Below are 12,101 nucleotides of genomic sequence, written 5' to 3'. Positions count from 1 at the left end.
CTGAAAGCTGCCACCCAAGTCCTCCCTAACTCCAGGCAGCTCTGAGTCTTTTTTCCCCACCTCCTGCCATGATTACTCTGGCTGCTGATTAAATCACACCTTATATTTAAGGTCACTAACCTAAAACGACCCAAGACTACTTATTTTTCTCCTCAACAGTTCCCCACTACTTATAATATTTGGAAATCTTGAAAATAGCTTCCGTCCTAACTCATGTAGTCTTTTCTCCAAAAGCAAATGCTATAATAGTTTCCTCATTCGTGGATTCAAACCTCAGGTGAAAGATTTTGGGAGCTAATTAGTATGCAAAGGAGACTGGAGCATTGGGGTGAGTCACAGTCATGCTATCTAAGGGACAGAGAAGATGTCTTTTTGCTGGTGATATTTGACAAGCACTGGTTTCTCGTTTAGTTTTAATAGGGCTAAAACTGCATAGATTGTCTACATTGTATTTAAGAGAAATCTTGTTTATATCATTCTACTTTAAAACATCCTTGCCTGTGGGGCTTTTTTAATGTCTTACTTTTTACCTAAAATATATTCTATTAATTTTGGAAAAATTTTAATGTTTGCTTTTATTGTATTAATAGCTGAAGTACGTTGTAACAGATTCATGCCATATAACTTATTTTAGACTCAAATTTTTCTTTCTTGACCTGGTTTAATACTCTTTCCTTATCCTATTACAAATTCCCCTCTTGCTTTCAGAGTGAGAATTTTATTACATATATTGAATGTCTAGTATATATAATCAAAATATGAAGCAAATGAATATTTATTAAGTGCCAAGAATGTGACCAATGTTTACCATCTGGTTAAGAAGAACAGTTTGGATATTTCAAATGATGAATGTTATTTTTTTTTGGTTAGTAGCATATTTAATAGCAGAAATCTTGACCTGAGTGGCTTAAACAGCTAGTGGTTTATCTTTCTCATATAACAAATAATCCAGAGGTAGGAAGTTGCTGGTGTGTGATATAGTCATCACCAATATCTCTGGGATTCCCTTTGCATCATATTCAGACTTGTTGCTATATGATCACAAAATAGGTTCTGCAATTCCAAGTATCCTATCCCTGTGCGAAGAGGGGAGAAGGCAGAAGCAAAGGGATCACCTTTTGCCTCTACCTTTACCAAAAAGGAAAGGCAGAAACCAGCCTCCCAAAAAAAATTCCCACATTGATCCTGTGGACTAGAACTGGGTCCGAAGGCTACTCTTGGGTGTTAGGCAACAAAGAAACCAAGGAACAAATTTATCCTAATAGGTTTATACATATCATAACTCATCATCCCAGACTGAGTACGTTGCGACTCTGAACAAAACAGGGTCTATAGCTAGGAAGAATGGGTGAGGGGGTTGCATACTTGAGAGACAATAATGTCTACTCTAGTTGTAGTGGTCAAAAAAAAATTTTTTAAGATTTATTTATGCATAGAAGAACTGGGGTACAGGCCAGAGGTACGGGGAGGGAGGGGCGGTGAGAGGATTCCCTGGAGAGAGGAGGAAACAGAACAGGCAGACTGACTGAAATACACTGCTGAGGGAAGCAGAGGGAGAGACAGGAGAGGTCTGCTGTGTCATGTGGGTTAACTCCCTGGCCAGGGATCGAACTTGTGCAACAGTGGCTGTGGATAGCTTCAAAGTGCTGTGACTTAATCCCTTGCACCACCAAGGAGGCACCCACCAAAAAAAAAAAAAAAAAAAAAAAATTAAGGAAAACAATGTGGGCTCCTGACATTAGAAAATTTTATTTACAGCTGATACAGAACATAAACTATACTACAAGGCAACTGAAACAATTAGATCAATTACAGAATAATGATAGGACACTCTAACTGAGAGATGAGCAAATGCTTAAAAGCAGGAACATGTGTGCTGTATATGGCAGCAGTCACTGCATTGTGAGTTCCTTAATTTTTTGAAGATAGGAAGTCAGGCTTATTCTTATTTATTTTCCTAGTGTCTCACACATAGTAGATGCTTATTAAATCATAATAATTGAATAAACGGTATTCCAATCCAGAAATCCAGAAGTGGTTTAACAAATCCTGGGGATGATAGAAGAGAAAATATAAAATTAAGGCTCCCTTGTCAATATCAGGTAATACAGTCTGGCTAAAGTCCAGAATACATCTATGGGAAACACTGGAACCTGGGATGCCTGACCAAGGTAGAGCAAGAAATAGTGCCTGAAATACCAAGTTAATAATTTGAACTTGATCTGCTAAAGCCCAATTATGTTTCTGGAATCAAAAATTTTAAATCTTCCAACTATTAGAAACATCAAGCCAGGTACTGTCATTTGCTCCCCTTTTCTCTTTCACCCATAAGGATTCACAATGTGAAAGAGGCTTTGGAAAAATGAAAAGTCATTCACTGGAAATTCCTAGATTCCTACTTTTCAACAATTGAAAACTGCATTTGTTTAGTTTCTGTTCCATGCCAGTCATTCTGCATTTTTAGGGAGATTATAAAAATAACCCTGGCTACAAATTGTTTATATTCTAATCAAGAACTTAAATGTCTTGATTGGTTTAAGATAAAGGAAATGAAAACAATTTTAATACTGTCCAAAAAAACAAAAAAAATTAAATCAGTCAAAAAGATAGTTTGACTGGCTTTCATTGTTATGTGGTACTGATTTAGCTAGACAACTCAGCCAAGAGTCAAACTTGTTTCTACAAATACCACAGAAATAATTTCCACTAAAGGAAAATTGCCTTTCTCACTATGGGCCTGCTTATTTTTTATTTAACAAAGGGATAACATTTCTTGTGCTATTTTGTTTCCCAAACCGTAGATTTTAAATTTGGATTCTAGTCTACAATATGGATTAATAGTAGTCTGAAATAATAAATGAAAACAATTTTATTCTTGAACTGCACCTCCATGAATCCCGCATAATCTCGAGCATTTCACATTATATCTTGCTTAATTTTACCTGAAATATGTGCCAATGGACTAAGAAATAGACACAATATTAAAAAGTACAACCTCAGTAACTGGGCATTCCTAGCACACTTATGGCCTTCGGATGCTTAATGAAGTTCACTTATTACTTTAGCTTCCTTAGATTAGAATGCTTCCTATTACTTGAGCATAATAATACTTCTTATTTGACAGAGAAACATGTATTTTATTTTAATCAATTTAATGATATATTTTCATTGGTAGATCTTTAGCACTTCTCTGAAGACTTGTAACATTATTAATATTGCACTTGGATAACATTCACCTGCAAAATGACATAACTAGTCTTACATGATCCCTAGCTACTCTTGACTTTGAAATAGTGACTCATTTTTTCAGTTTAATTCAACAAATATCAACAGAATACCTACCATGTAAACCAGACACAAACCAATATGGAAGGACCTGCATAGATATATAAATGAATATTGAAATCTTTTTATGCAAGTAGCTAAAAATCTGATGCATTTAAGATTAAAATGTGTATTTGCCAATACATACTAGATCCTTGCGTCTGGGATGTTATTTGGATGATATATGACTTATTTCAAAGATATGAAATTCATTTATTTGTTAATGTGTCTCATCTCAGGATTTAGAAAACCAAAAAAATGGGTCAATAATTTCATGCATTTATATCCCATCTTCATTGCAGAAAATTTACAACACTCTGGAACATTCATTCCTCCCTAATGAAGCCCAGTGCAAGCAGAAATTGTAGGTAATCCATTTTGGTGATGAGAAAACTGAATCCTAATTTTCTTGGGGTTATAGAATGAGTCAGTAAATGGCAACAGGTGAAAATCTAGGAATTCTCACTCCAGGACTACACAGCCTGTCTCCTTTGTATGTGACAGTTTCTTTTAGCAAGTTCTGCAGAGCCTGATTGCTAAACCATCCTCCACACCTGATCCTTCCATATTCCCTATCCAAACAGCAGTTTATCCATTGATGGTTTCAGATGTATCAACAGGGGGAAAAAAGAAGGTGTAATGGAAGAACGGTGGTATGCAGCGACAGATGTGATCTGTAATCTGTGGCACAGTGATAGAATGTTTCAGTCTTTTTATTTGCATTAAATTTGGAACTGAAGAAAAGTTGGAGACTCCTCCATCAATCTAATTTATAAACATTTGACTACAGGCCCAGCAATGGTAAAGAAACCTGAAGTTTTGCTAGGTGAGAACATCATACTAAACATGTCACCCTGGAAACTCTGTCTCAGTTCTTGGTATCACTAGAACTTTCCTAGCCTGTTTTTGAGAAGAGTGAGAAACCTAAGAAATTTACCTCTTTTTACAATCTTGCAAGCAGTTCCTTAGAGACAGGCAATAATATTTCTTTCTTTACCTAAATCTTCCTAGGTAGTAAAAATCATGTCCATGTTACATCTCATGGTTTCCTTCATCAAAAAATTTGCATCTGAAGTCTAGGAAAATATTTGGTCTTCACAAATGAATGTTTGAACAGGTGCATGCTGCACTGGTCTGACTGAGCAAAAGGTAGTCTCTTTCTAGAAACCCTGACGTGAAGAGAAAGATCCTCATGTATGAAGGAGAGTTTCAGGTGACTTTGAGTCTCACTACCTGGTTACTAACCCCTCCCATTCTGTGTTCTCATGAAGAAATTGATTTAATAGATTCAAGATATTATTAAATACATTCTGCATTAATATTATATGTCCTCTTTGAATCCAAGTGGCAATACAATAGAATTTCATTTTATAAATAACACCTTTCAAGCTAACACCACAGGGCACAGTACAAAAGAATCAAAATAGAACACAAATGCTGTAATCAAATGCAGACCCCAGGAAGGCTGATTAAAAAGGCATGTTGCTAGTAAGAGCAGCCGACAGGGTAAGTATAGTGGGTCAAAGCAGAAAAGCCAGCTGAACAGAAGGGCACACTGAAATAAAACGGACTTGCTTGCCTGATTCACATGGTCTTACAACTCCCCTTTGTCATCATCTCCTTTGGACTCAGGAATTACAGGGGAGAGATATGTGTATGTGTTGGTCGAGGAGGTGGGACTCAAATGTATGTAGGGTCATTAAGTTTATCCTCAGTCCTCACACACAACACAAACAAAAGAAAATCTTAAAGGCAACGCCTGCAGCTAGTTGCAGTGCCTGCAGTATGATTCCGAGACAGCCCAACAAAGCTGCTTTCTTTCTGTTTTCTGGCTTTCAGAAAACAACTGTAAGGAAGCAAGTAGATCCCTACCATGATAGGAGAACAGGTAGTACTGTTCCTGGCAGGCATTTGTTAAAAAGGATGAATGTGTGAACCTGGTGCTCTGTGGCCTTAGTCTTGTGACTGTCTCCTCTCCACAGGGCCCTCTTCTCACCCAATGGCTTCCTGTGTGCTCAGTCTTTCACCACCACACCTTTTGTCTAACTTTAAGGATTTGTTTGTAAATCTTATCTCTAATTATAGAATAAAAGGTTCTGTCCTCTTCATAGAGGAATTGAGAAAATAGGCAGGGGCCTCCCTGGAGGCGCAAGGGGTTAAGGCATAACCTCTGAAGCTATCTGCAGCCTCTGCAACACGAGTTCAACCCCCCGGCCAGGGAGCTACCCACATGGTGCAGCAGACCTCTCCTGACTAGCCCCTGCTCCCCTCAGCAGTGTATTTCAGTCAGTCTGCCTGTTCTGTTCCCCACTCTGTCTCTGGTGAATCCTCTCACCCCCACCCCACACCTCTGGCCTGTACCCCAGTTCTTGTATGCATAAATAAATAAAATCTTAAAAAAAATAAATTAGGAAAAATAGGGGAGGTGTTTTAGATATGTACCTCTGCATCTATGTGTAAAACCAGTTTTAAGAATGATCATTGTATGCACCTAATGGGTCATTTACGATGCTTCTCATTTGAGATTGAGAGTACAATAATATAGGGCAGGAAACAGGAAAAATTCCCTACTAAATTTCTGATGTATTTTGCTGAAAAATAGCAAACTATATTCAACAGCCTCCCCAAAAATTGAGTCATGGAACAGTAAATATGTGTTTTTTTAGTTAACAGAAATAAAAGGAAAGAGAAAGAAAAAGTGAGACTTGAAGTGATTTTTACCTCTCTTAAAGGTTTGGGTTGTTTGTAGTGACTCTCTTGATTACCCTCATCATTGGAATTCCAGATGGATCACTGATGCTTGAATTAAGGTCAGTAGTTTATTATTTCTGACATTTTTTTTTAAGATTTTTTTATTTATTTTCACAAGCACTGGGTACAGTCAGAAGCATGGAGGGTGAGAGAATTCACCAGAGCCAGAACAGGGAGCAGAACAGGCAAATTGACAAAGTACACTGCTGAGGGGAGCAGCAGGCGCGGCAGGAGAGGTCTGTGTGCCATGTGGGACCCTCGCTGGTAGCCAGGGATCAAACCAGCACTGCAGAGGCTGCAGGCAGCTTTGCAGCCCAGCGCTCAACCGCTGAGCCACCGGGGAGGCCCTGTACATCTTTTTCTTAACCTAAAAACTATAGGCAATTAAAGCATATGTAGGCAGCACTTGGGGGGAAGTTATAAAAATACTACTTACTACTTTTATTTAAGAGAATCTTATGTTTCTTAATTCTGACATTATTACTTAACTATGCAGAGAGTCAATTTATTAGTAAAAGTGAACAGTAGTATAATAGGCTGAAAACACTGGATTTTGATCTCAAAAGTGAGTTATTTCATAATGTGTGTGAGCAAATAATGATGACTGCACAGCTATGGATGTGTTCTGTCTCAGTTCCAAATTTACCCTACCTTTCTTTGGTTCCCATCACCTGAAGCCTAGGTAACCTTTAGAGCCACGCAGCCAGAGGTGTCCCCCAGGACCCACACCCCCCTCCACACACATACACAGTGGTTAATGTAGTAAAGTGCCTCATCACTTTGCAATTCACAGGTTCCCTGGTGCCCAAAAGTGCAAATTTCTAGCAAGTTCTGTTAACATAGCTGTCTAGTAATTTTTCTGTCATCAATGAGTAATGGAGTGCCTTGTTCAATAAGGTTTGGATCCTTATTCAGGGTGCAGGGAACTCTTCCTTGGGCGCTCTATCTCAGCCCTACAAGTAGTGGTTGATCCTTTTATTTGCTCTTCTTATATACTTTGAAATTCTCTATACTTCTGACTAGGTACTCCTTCATTACTCCATTCCCCTGTTATAGTTAGTAATTCTTTATATTAAACTGTTCCTAATCAAATTGCTGTGTGGTTTCTCTCTCCTAATGGACCCTGCACAATACATATCCAAAGAATATTAAAAGAATCTGTATTCTTTGGGAGTAGGGGAAAGAAAGTAATATGATAAGTCATCTCTTTATAGAATGAATTAGTTTTGGTACACTGTGCCTTATGTAGGCCTGGCAATTAGTTGAACAAGAAGTTTTAGAAATTCAATTCTAGGTTGAAAGGTGACAAAATGATATGATGCTGTATACTGTTTGTAATTGTAATTGTATTTAATTATTTTAAGGAGCATTTAAAACTATCTTACTTGACTTCAATGAGAATCTTTTATTTTTTTAAGATTTATTTATTTATTTATGCGTACAAGAGCTGGGGTACAGGCCAGAGGTGTGGGGGGTGAAGATTCACCAGAGACAGAGTGAGTAACAGAACAGGTAGATTGACTGAAATACACAGCTGAGAGGAGCAGCAGGCGAGTGAGGAGAGGTCTGCAGCACCATGTGGGTAGCTCCCTGACAGGGAATCGACTTGTGCTGCAGTGGCTATGGATAGCTTCATAGGTTGCGTCTTTACCCCTTGCGCCACCAGGGAGGCCCTCGATGAGAATATTTTAAAATATAAGCTATAGTAGAGCAAACAACAAAAATCATGACTCAAAGGGTATGACAAAATATTAATACCCTAATGTGATTTTGTAGAACATTCATGATACCCATCATCTACGGAGAACACAAAGTCCTCAGCAGATTGCATTAATTTATCAAATACTCATAGCAGTAAAGGTGAATACCATTATCATCCCTGTTTGACAACTGGGAAAACAGGTTAGAGAAGGTTAAGGAACTGACCTATCATGATATGTGTAGTGAAATTAGAGCCAAAAACTTATATATCTGCCTGTGACCTCTGGTTCTTAACCACTACCCACCGCTGCCAAAACAACACTAATAAAGCAAAGGGCAAGTTACCTGGAAGAAGAAACAGAGTGTTTTGTGATTTTTCTCAAAGATCCAGAAAAACTGAAGTATTCCTAGAACATACACCGCACCTTGACATATTTCTGAGATAGGCAATGTATTACTTTTACCTAACAAGATATGACCAAACTGGGTGAACACTGATGATCAAATCCCTAGGACCAAAGTGCTAACAGTGTATCAAAAACCCAGCAGCCTTTATTCAGAGCTGAATTGAAGGCAGATGAAATATTAACAGCAGTTCTAACAGCACAAAATGAAATATGAGATCCTGTATCAGAAATTATTAGTAACCTGTTAAAAGAAATGCTGAAAAATGGCAGTTACCAAATTAAAACTGGGAAACAGAGCCCAAATGGGAAATTTCAAAAAGTTTGGAGGAAAATAAATGACAGATTGTCCTCTTGGCTCTTATTACTATGCCATCCTAAATCCTACTTGGCAATACATGGTGGAGGTGAAATAAGAACTGCATCACTGCCAGTGCTGGTCCTCAAATTTGTAGTCCTAAGTGTCTGTGATGGTGTCTGGGATTGATTAGAAAAGAAGTTGGAATTTGGTAGCATTTTAATTTTATCATTATTGAGGAGCCTGGAGACTCTTATTATGAAAGGCTTCCTCTCATTTGTGAATTGGCCCCTTTGCTCCACTTTTGGATGGCTGGCTTCCTTCATGCAGAGCTACACGAAATGTTCTACATGAGAAAGCTATTCTCCTTAAATGCCATCAAATTTAAAGCATCTATCAGGATATGTTAGTATTTACAACACAAAATATCCAGGATCAAAAATATAGAGGTTTAAAACAGCAAATACTGGGTAGTCAATGGGAGAGATATTTTCCATCAGTAACCCAGAGAAGAGAAATGACTATAAGCAAGAGTTGTTGAGCAGTTAATGCCAGAGAGGAAAAGGAAATGAACTATAGAACCATAGAATCTTAGTGTTGGCAGAGGCTGTTTCGTGCAATCCTACCCTATCATTTTTCAATGAAGAGACTGAGACATGGGGAGTTAAGGGACTTGACTTGCCCTAGACACATAGTTGTTTACTGACAGTCAGGCCAAAAACATTTCCCAACTCCCAGTCTGGAACTCTGTCGTTCAGCATGCTTCTGCCATCCTCTACTAAAAATTAACACTAACACAGCCTGGAACATGGGAGAATTCAGCATCTGTGGGAAGATAAAAAATGATGATTTTTGAGATGGAAATTAGTCTGGGAAAAAAGGGAAAATGGATGAGTCCCCTTCATTGTGACTCACTGGCCACACTTTTGCTACCCTGTGCTTGACTCCCCTGTGCTTTCCCACAAAATCTAATAAAATAATTTGGCTATAATTCCCCAGGGTTTAAACTTGTGCTTTCAAATTGGATTTTTAGTGGATTCTCCCTCATACAGGTTCTCTCGAGGTGTCGATTAGTTTGTAGGTGGCACTGCTGTTGAGCCCTGTTATTCACATGAGCCTGACTTTCCCTAGCGGTGAACTGTGCTCCACAGTTTTTGTGGAGGGAATCTTCTCCAGGAGGCATTCCTAACTTAGCATGAGATATTGCTTTAAGGTGTAAGAATTACATTCTATTAACCCTTGTATTCTATTAACCTTGTGAAGCACTCCAACCATATGTGAGCTTTTTAATCAGGCTCATGAGTTAGGTGAAATAATTGTCTTTATTTGGAAGCATAGAGTAATTTGACACAAACCAGTTGCAAAGAAGGTACAATAAAAATGTCTCAATAGGATTCCCTGTGAAAGAGCAGTACAGGTCTTTTAGACCAGTCAAATATTTTTCAGAATAGAGCAACCGGAAATGAGAGAGTCAGACAGTGTGATGAAAACTACAGATGGAATGCTTTGCATGAAAAGTGATTATATACAAGAGAGGGCTCAGGAGTGGGTAGGCGTCGACTTGGAAAGGAGGGGTAACTGAAATAAGAGAAGATAATGCTTGACCAGGTCTAGTAAAATATTCCCTGCCACAACTGCTGTTCCATGAAGAGACTGAGCCAAGAGGCCTGAATAAACTAACCTTAAGTTCAGAGTTGCCATTATTGTGGGAGGCATCAGGGAGAGCACATCCGGATTTGTGTTACACAGTAATCACTGCTGGGTGTCAGCATTCATCAGCCAGATGGTCAGACCCACAATTAATCAATTAGGCTGGGATGATCAACTGGACTAAGTTTTCCTCTTTGGTAAAATACCCTCATCATGTGGTCAAGGCCAATAGCACTTTTATCCTGTTGCTTTTGGAGAAGCTTCTAAAAATTCTGCTTTTCTTTTTTAGGCCTCTAGTTACTAGACACTGTTAAGCTCCAAGCTGCTTTGACAACACAGATACCCAAAATCAAGATTTTAGCATAATAGATTTTCTGCATCCTCTATACTCAAATATAGTGTTTATTATGCACAGACAGAAAAAAAAAAAAAAAACCTTTTTAGAGCAGTGTTCTCTAAGGAGTATTACCCAACTGATTTTACTAGAGTCTTTGTATTAGTTCCACTCAATCCAGCCAACATCACTGGAAATGATCCTTCACTGGGCACTTATCAAGGGGATATAAAATCAAATCAAAATAATAGCATTTTATTGAGTACTCACCATGTGATAGATCCTGCTGTGATAAGGACTGACAAACATTGGCTCAGTCCTTATACTAATTCATGAGAGCGAAAATATTCCTTTTTCAAAGAGAAGGAAACTGAGGCAAGGGTTCATTTTCCCAAGGTCAAACATTTAAAGAAAACTATATAGAGATGACTTAATACTATGGCACGGAAGCTAAATAAAACTTACTGTATATTTTCTGATATGTCTTACACATCTGTGCATATCTAAAGGACACCAATTTTAAAAATATGGTAGGTCCTTATTATTCCTCTTCAAAGAAATCTCTAATATTTCCCAGCTCCATTCTGTTCTGTCTGACCTGCGATTGCTTTCTTCCTTATTCAGGAGTCAGCACTACTTATTCACTCAGTTTCTACCTCAGCTCCCTTTTCTAGTTATGACCCCTCTGAGCTTATTTTGGAAACTAAGATATCATCAATTGACTTACAGAGTGTTCTGCCTCCTTGAAAACAAAATGTCTTTTACTAATTTATTTTTTATATTGAACCTGATTTTTCCCTCTGACTATTTTATTTTCCCCCTCATCTTGCACAAGGAGAAATGTTTGAAAGACCTGGTGGAAATCTATACCGACCCCATTGAGTAGATATAAGGACATAACGGCGTCTTGACTTTGCGTTTCACCATTGAACTTGAGCCTTGCCTCTCTCAGTTCTTCTTTATCTGCACCTAAATTCAGTTTAAGAAGTGCTTCTCTTTAGCCGCTTTGTGACCAGTGTTTTTTTCAGGCTATACAAAGATATAATTGATCCAAATATACATCTTTGAGATATTAGGGTTTTATTTATAATTACTTATTTTTGGAGTATGAATCTTTTCCCATGAAGCACTACTATGCTTTGCTTTTGTTTGTTTACCTACTTTACAAATTGGAAGAGCAATATCAATTTCTACTTTTGGAAGCACATGAAAGGAAGGTGTTCCAGAAATCATAGGGAGCATCTTACATCCTCCAGGGCTCTACCAGTGCCCTCTTTTTCTGACTGTAGTACCCTAATTTGTTCTTACTGTGTTTGGCAGGCAGCTGTTTTAAGATTTCCCTTGCTCTCCTTTTTGTATAATCCTCCAGTCTTTATCCTAGAGCTCATGAGTTTCTTTCATTTTGGTCAGCAGTACCTCCGTGTGTTGCAGTACTGAAGCCCTGCCATCTAAGCTGCCTTTCTGCCTCATTTTGCTCCTGACCTAAACCCCCCTGCTATTCCAGGCCTGGCCTCTCATGACCAGAGACTGCTGACTCATCCTGGCCTGTGCCAAGCTGTGCAGTCGCTTAGCGATGTGGACAGCAGTCGAAGGACTAGAATGAGATCACTGAACTCATTTCACTTGTTGCTTACGGTAC

This window comes from Talpa europaea (genome assembly GCF_964194135.1).
Source record: "Talpa europaea genome assembly, chromosome: 4".
NCBI lineage: Eukaryota > Metazoa > Chordata > Mammalia > Eulipotyphla > Talpidae > Talpa > Talpa europaea.
The sequence above is the reverse complement of the archived record's forward strand: the minus strand, read 5'-3'. Positions refer to the sequence as shown.